The sequence below is a fragment of the Cebus imitator genome, unplaced genomic scaffold (assembly GCF_001604975.1).
Source record: "Cebus imitator isolate Cc_AM_T3 unplaced genomic scaffold, Cebus_imitator-1.0 Scaffold659, whole genome shotgun sequence".
NCBI lineage: Eukaryota > Metazoa > Chordata > Mammalia > Primates > Cebidae > Cebus > Cebus imitator.
The window spans coordinates 167,930-175,324 of NW_016107974.1; positions in this window are offsets into that span (position 1 = coordinate 167,930).

Below are 7,395 nucleotides of genomic sequence, written 5' to 3' on the forward strand. Positions count from 1 at the left end.
ATTTTTAGTAGAGACGGGGTTTCACCATGTTGACCAGGATGGTCTCGATCTCTTGACCTCGTGATCCACCCGCCTCGGCCTCCCAAAGTGCTGGGATTACAGGCTTGAGCCACCGTGACCGGCTAATATTTATATTTTAATTTCTTTTTCTCAGTACTTTTCAGGACCTTCAGTACATATTGAATGGTGGTAGTTTTGCAAAAATCCTTGTATTTGTAGGAATTCTTCTGATATTTCACCAAAAGAATGTTTGTTGTAGGTTCTTGGTAAAGTCCTAGGCTATTAAGATTTCTATATTTATGAGTTCTTGAGTGTTTACCAGTAAATGCTATTTTTTATGACTGTTGAGATAGTTATATATTTTTTCTTTTTATAGATTTGGTCTTAATAGCTGTTCTAAGAGGTTGTAGGTTGTAAAATTATTCCCAAAGAAGTTAATAACTGGCATTTTTCCTTCTTTCACAGATCTAAGTTCAGGAAAACAATCGGAACAGGAGGTGCATCTTGAAGAGGCTAAGGGGATGAATATACTAAATATGCCATGCTGTCTGCACCATGCCAGCTAGTCTAGTATGTACTGGGTTCCATTGAGATTGATGCTATATCGAACTCTGATGATACGGTTCTCTGTGCCTGTCCACTCTGGTCTGTAGGAGAATTGCCACAGTCTTATGAATATAAGTCTGGGTTTGGAAGGGGTCAGTTGAAATTTTAGGAGTTTTCATATGACTCTTACTCTTTTCGATTTACTATCTGCTATTGCACATCTGCCAGTGACCTCTGTCTGTTACTGAAGAAGGCTGCTGGCTTCTTTGCTGTATATCCTGATCACACTGACTTCCTTCTGTAGCTTCTAGATAAGCAAATTTTTTTGATTTGTCAGGAAGCATCTTTGGTCTCTCAGTCAATTCGACTCTACTACTGACGTTTATCAACACAGTGGGTGTGATATCTTTTAATCTAATGAGTTATATAACTACATGTTTCTTTTGTTTTTGTTTTGAGATGGAATTTCATTCTGTCTCCCAGGCTGCAATACAGTGGCACAATCTCAGTTCACTGCAACCTCCACCTCCTGGGCTCAAGCGATTTTCCTGCCTCAGCCTCCCTAGTAGTTGGGATTACAGGCATGTGCCACCACGCCCAGCTAATTTTTGTATTTTTGTATTTTTAGGAGAGACAGGGTTTCACCTGTCTGTTGGCCAGGCTGGTCTCGAACCCTTGACCTCAAATGATCTACCCACCTTGTCCTCCCAAAGTGCTGGAATTACACGCATGAGCCACCATGTCTGGCCTATAACTGCATTTTCTAATGCTGAATGATTCTTGCATTGCTGGAATAAATCCTACTACTTTATGAGGTTTGTGTTTTTTGTTCATATACTGCTGAAACCAAATAGAATTAGACATTTATTACATAATAAATGTTCCTTCTCAATTCAGTGTGGAAAAGATGGGCTTTTCAATAAATATATGGTATGGGGAAATTGGATAAGATATAGAAAAGTACTAAATTGGATTCATCTTTTAAGTATATATCCAGGTACTCTACACATGTGTCAACAATTTAATGTGTGCTATGATACAAGAAGGTAAAGATAGAAGAAGAAAATATTTGTGTATTTCTTTACAACTTTGGAGTAGAAAAGGCCATTCTAAACCAAGTCTCAAAATCTGGAAGCTAAGAATTTTTTTTTAAAAAAAGACTGATGAAATAGACTGCATAAAAATGAAAAAATGCAACATGGCAAAAGACACCACAAACAAATATACAGACAAATGACAAATTAAGATAAAGCATTTAAAATTTATAGTAGAGGCAATACTCTAAAAGCCCCTCCATGCCATCCTCAATACTTTACTGGCCACTAGAAATTGAGAAGACATGAAAATTACACTAAGATAACATTGTTCACCTGCCAGATTGGCAAAGTTTCCACCAGCAGGTTGGGGGAGAAGGCCTGCTCAGGGTGAGTGCGCAAAACAGAGAAACCTCCACGAAGGGCAATTTGGCCAGATCTGAGAAACTGCAAGTTGCACCCTACTGCTACAGTGTTTTCCCACAAATACACCTGCCTGTATGTAAAATCCTGTATTTACAAAGCTGTCCATTACATTATTATTTATTATAGAAAAAAATTTAAATGAGGCAGGGGGAATTCAAAGGAGAACTGCTAAAATCAGTTATACTCAATGCAGACACTGGGAAAGCAGACCATTACAAAAGCAAGTGAGGAAGCTTTCTTTGTGTTTGTGTGGAAAGATCTTTAGAATACATTGAGTGGAAAATAAGCAAGGTGAGGAGGAAGTATATAATATGCTACTACATATAATTGTATTAATGTCAATCAGGTAACGGAAATAACCACTTCACAGCAGTGGCTCTCAAAGTGTGATCTGAGATCTGAGCCCCTTTCTGGGGTCCATGAGATCAAAGCTATTTTTATGATAATATTTAAAATGCAGTCTGGGCACGGTGGCTCTTGTCTGTAAACCTAGCACTTTGGGAGGCTGAGGCTGGTGGATCACCTGAGGTCAGGAGGTTGAGACCAGCCTGACCAACAGGGTGAAACCCCATCTCTACTAAAAATACAAAATTAGCTGGGCGTGGTGGTGCATGCCTGTAATTCCAGCTACTTGGGGGGCTGAGGCAGGAGAATTGCTTGAACCTGGGAGGTGAAGGTTGTAGTGAGCCGAGATCGCACCATTGCACTCCAGCCTGGGCAGCAAGAGTGAAACTCTGTCTTAAAAAACAGAAATGCATTTGCTCAGACTAGGCAAAAAGAACAAATCTGGAGGCATCATGTTACCTGACTTCAAACTATACGATAAGGCTGCACTTACCAAAATAGCATGGTACTGGTATAAAAGTAGGCACATAGACCAATGGAACAGAATGGAGAACCCAGAAATAAAGCCAAATACTTAACAATCAACTGATCTTCAGCAAAGCAAGCAAAAACATAAAGTGGGGAAAGGACATGCTATTCAACAAATGGTGCTGGGATAACTTGCTGGCCACATGTATAAGAATGAAACTGGATCCTCATCTCTTACCTTATACCAAAATCGACCAGGATGGATCAAAGATTTAAATCTAAGACCAGAAAGCATAAAAAGTCTAGAAGATAACGTTGGAAAAACCCTTCTAGTCATTGGCTTAGACAGAGTTCATGACCAAGAACCCAAAAGTAAACGCAATAAAAACAAAGATAAATAGATGGGACTTAATTAAACTAAAAGGCTTCTGCACAGCAAAAGAAATAATCAGCAGAATTAACAGACAACCCACAGAGTGGGAGAAAATCTTCACAATCTATACATCTGACAAAGAACTGATATCTCTAATCTAAAAGAACTCAAACAAATTAACAAGAAAAAATAATCCCATCAAGAAGTGGGCTAAGGACATGCATAGACAATTCTCAAAAGAAGACATGCAAATGACCAACAAACATATGGAAAAATGCTCCATGTCACTAAGGATCAGGGAATTGCAAATCAAAACCACAATGCGATACCACCTCAATCCTGCAGGAATGGTCATAATCAAAAAATAACGTATGTTGGTGTGGATGTGGTGAAAAGGGAACATTTTTACACTGTTGGTGGGAATGTAAACTAGTACAATCACTATGGAAAACAGTGTAGAGATTCTTTAAAGAACTAAAAGTAGATCTGTTTTATCCAGCAATTCCACTAGTAGGTATCTACCCACAGGAAGAAAAGTCATTATACAAGAACAAACAAGCAAACAAACAAAAATACATCCACATGGATGTTTACAGCAGCACAATTCACAATTGCAAAAATATGGAACCAACCCAAATGCCCATCAATCAACAGGTGGATAAAGAAAATGTGATATATATATGTGATAGAATATGACTCAGCCATAAAAAGGGACAAAATAATGGCATTCACAGCAACTGGGATGGAATTGGAGACTGTTATTCTAAGTGAAGTATCTCAGGAATGGAAAAACCAAACATCGTATGTTCTCACTCATATGTGGGAGCTAAGCTATGAGGATACAAAAGCATAAGAATAATACATTAGACTTTCAGGTCTCAAGGGAAAGGGTGGGAGATGACCAGGGATAAAAGGCTATACATTGGATACAGTGTATACTGCTCTGGGGATGGGTGCACCAAAATCTCACAAATCACCACAAAAGAAATTATTCGTGTAACCAAGCACCACCTGTTCCTCAAAAACCTACTGAAATAAAAATAAATAAATAAATAAAACAAAATTGAGCAAATTTTATTTTGCTTTCTAATATTTAAAAAACATATCAGTGAAAAAATTTAGGAAGAAAGGCAGCCTTGGGCTGATTCAAATTAATCTGGTTGACATTTCCCTTGCTCTGTAACTTATGCCTGTGCCGTTATCAATGGCATTTAGGTCCAGCCGTGAAGAAATGAGTAGGCATTGCCAGGCAAGTCTAAGAAAACAGACCACAATCACTTGCTTTTTGAGGCTTGTGTTTCCCATAAAGAAATTTACAAAAAGAAAAAGAGGATCAGGAAATATAAAATACTCCCAGAAGTCTAATCCAAAAACATCTATCAAAATTAAACTTTTTTCCCTTCAGACCTGTAATGGCAAAAGTGAAGCAGATAATCCATGTGAGTTCTAGATCATAATAAATAAAAATTCAAATAGGCACCTTGCTTTTCTAAGTATCAAGTAAGTACAGATCTACTAAATATAGGATTTGTGGTCATTGCTATATGTAGGTGGGGACCAGATGCTTGGTCACAAGGGATACTGAATGAGAGTGAAAAGCCGCTTCTACTATTAAGACAACTCCAAAGCATATGGCATTTGCTGTTTATAAAATGTTTCTCCCTTGTGTAAAATGTTTCTGAACCTTGGTCTCCAGGGCACACACATTGCACTGTTTTTTCCTGGAGTTGTGTTTCATTTGCACAAGCTAACCCACATTTTCTTCTGTGATTCTCCATATGACTAATGAAGCACAGCTGTGAGGTTATGATTTAGGGGAATATCTGTAGCCATCAAGGGTACGACACTGACTGGGCCCAAACCCTGAGTACAAACGTGCTCTCCCATACTTGGTGGATCAGCCTTCCTTCTCCTCTTTTTCATTTTTGTTTTAAAAGATAACCTATTTAACTATAATTGAATGTTTTAAGAAGAAAAACAGTTTTTCTGCACTGGCTCTCTGACTTCTGCCTCCAGTAAAAACGTACAGACCATCATTGCTTCAGGTTCTGCTCAGGCTTTTCCCTAAGAGGTGGCTCCGGGCTTCATGGCTCAACGCTAGGCTGGTCTATCGGCTCTTTTCATGCCTCGGCTGTCCGAGTCCACCAAGGAATTTGAAGAGACACTGCAGTATACACCTTGAGAATTTGTTTCCCTTCCTGCCCGCACTCACTTGATTTATCTATCCTTGTATAACTCCTTAAGTTTATATATCTACATATCTATTTACTTGCATATACCAGTGAAATGAGTGCATGTGTTTATAAACAATTTGTGTGTGTTTATTTGCAAAATAATAAAACAACATGAAGGATAAATGCATTTCAAATTCAGAAGTTGATATGCAACATTCTTGTTAAGGATATATTAGAATCTTATTTGTATGTTCTCATCTATTAAAAAAAGGACAAATCAGGCAAAAGCACAAAAGCTAATGTTTTCCTACAACTGGGGCCTCCTTGATCTTTAAATGGGTAGGATAATTCTAGTATCACAAGGACCTCAGAATTTGATTTCACAGAAAATTATCTTTCAGAATTAAATAATGTTTCAATGTCCAGCAGCATTTCATTTTTAGCTTCTCTGCAGAGTCTAAAATATTGTATTCTTTGTAGAATTTATTTTTAGACATTGTTTTAGAAAAGGTATTGGGACTGCCTACATATTGTGAATGTTTGTGTGAATGGCTTAGTCAGGATTGGATTTATAATCTCTGACCTAAGATGGAAGTTTCTGAATGACACTGGAGGAGATGATCTAATTCTCATGATGAGTCTGAATACCTCACTTATAAAATGTGTCAATTAATTATAGAGAATCCAAAAGATGCAAAAACAAAGAAAAAATAAAACCATCAGTCGTGCTAAAGTGTATTAAATCTCATGCAGCAGTCCTGCTCTTTATCAGACTATTGTCCTGAAATTCTCACATCTATACTTTGCTTCTACTGTCTTCAGATGTAACTTTCTCCAGCAAAGCCTTCTATAAATCCTCTGTGTTAGGGACAGATAGGGCCACCCATAGTTCCTTTTTAAGCCTTCCTCACTCATCAGTAAGCTGAAGGTAGAGAGTGTTAGCACGATGTACGCATATCAAGGAGTGAAATGAAAACAGTTGAGTTCATTTTGTGAAACATTTCCACTGTTCTGGTAAGAATGAAATGCATATGTATGTGTGAACTACAAAGTACAAATTGTGCAATTTCGGTAATTCTGCAATAATAAAGCAGTGCTCTTACGTTTGCATGTAATACTAGCTATGCGCAAAATAAAAATAAGCAGTAAAATTAATGCTAATGATTTCAGGTTTTAATTTTTCTTCATTTAGAATCACATTCATTAGAAAATAAAAAACACTGTAAGTGGAGAGAGAATGCCTAGAAGAAAGGAAAAAGTCTTATGTTTAGTACCTTTTACTGCACTTTTTCCTGCTTTTCGAACAAGAGATCCTGCATTTTCATTTTGTACGGGTCCCCACATATTATGTGACCTTGGTTATAATGATGCATCCAACAAGATCCTTTGAGACTGAAAAAGTTCACTATCTTTCAGGATGTGTAACATATAGAAATATTAGATAGCTAGATGGTTATCATTTGTTCACTATGTTAAAACAGTCACTGTGCAAGTATTTGGGAAGCATAAATACTTGGTCCATCACTTTCTTAGAATCTGCTTACCAATATTCAGTGGCTTTATGTCATTTATCCTTGTAGGAAGATAACTGTTTTTTTACAATACTGCACCTGTGCTGGGCTTTCTCAGGGGCTCCAGGAGCATTTCATCACGGGTATGTAGGGTGCTCAGTGACCTTTAAGGGAAGATCAGGTGGTTCCTCTGTTCTTCACACTGGGGAAGGAAAGACCTGCTTATAAAATGTAACAACTGTTTCCTGGGTCAAAGCCAATTTATTTTTGATCTTCATTTGATCTTTATTTTGACTAATCCTTTTCTCTTTGTGTGATTTCCTTTTGTTGATATGCCAAAATTCTGCCAGCCTGTTTCCTTTCTCAAAAAACCCCTCATTTCTGTTAAGTTTAATTTAGTATTCACGCTTGTTTGCCAAAACTAAATTAGATTCCCTCTGCCCTAGTACCAACCCCTATTCAGGTCAAAAAAATATCTCTATATGCTTATTGTGCCCTTACCTTTTTTTTTTTTTTTT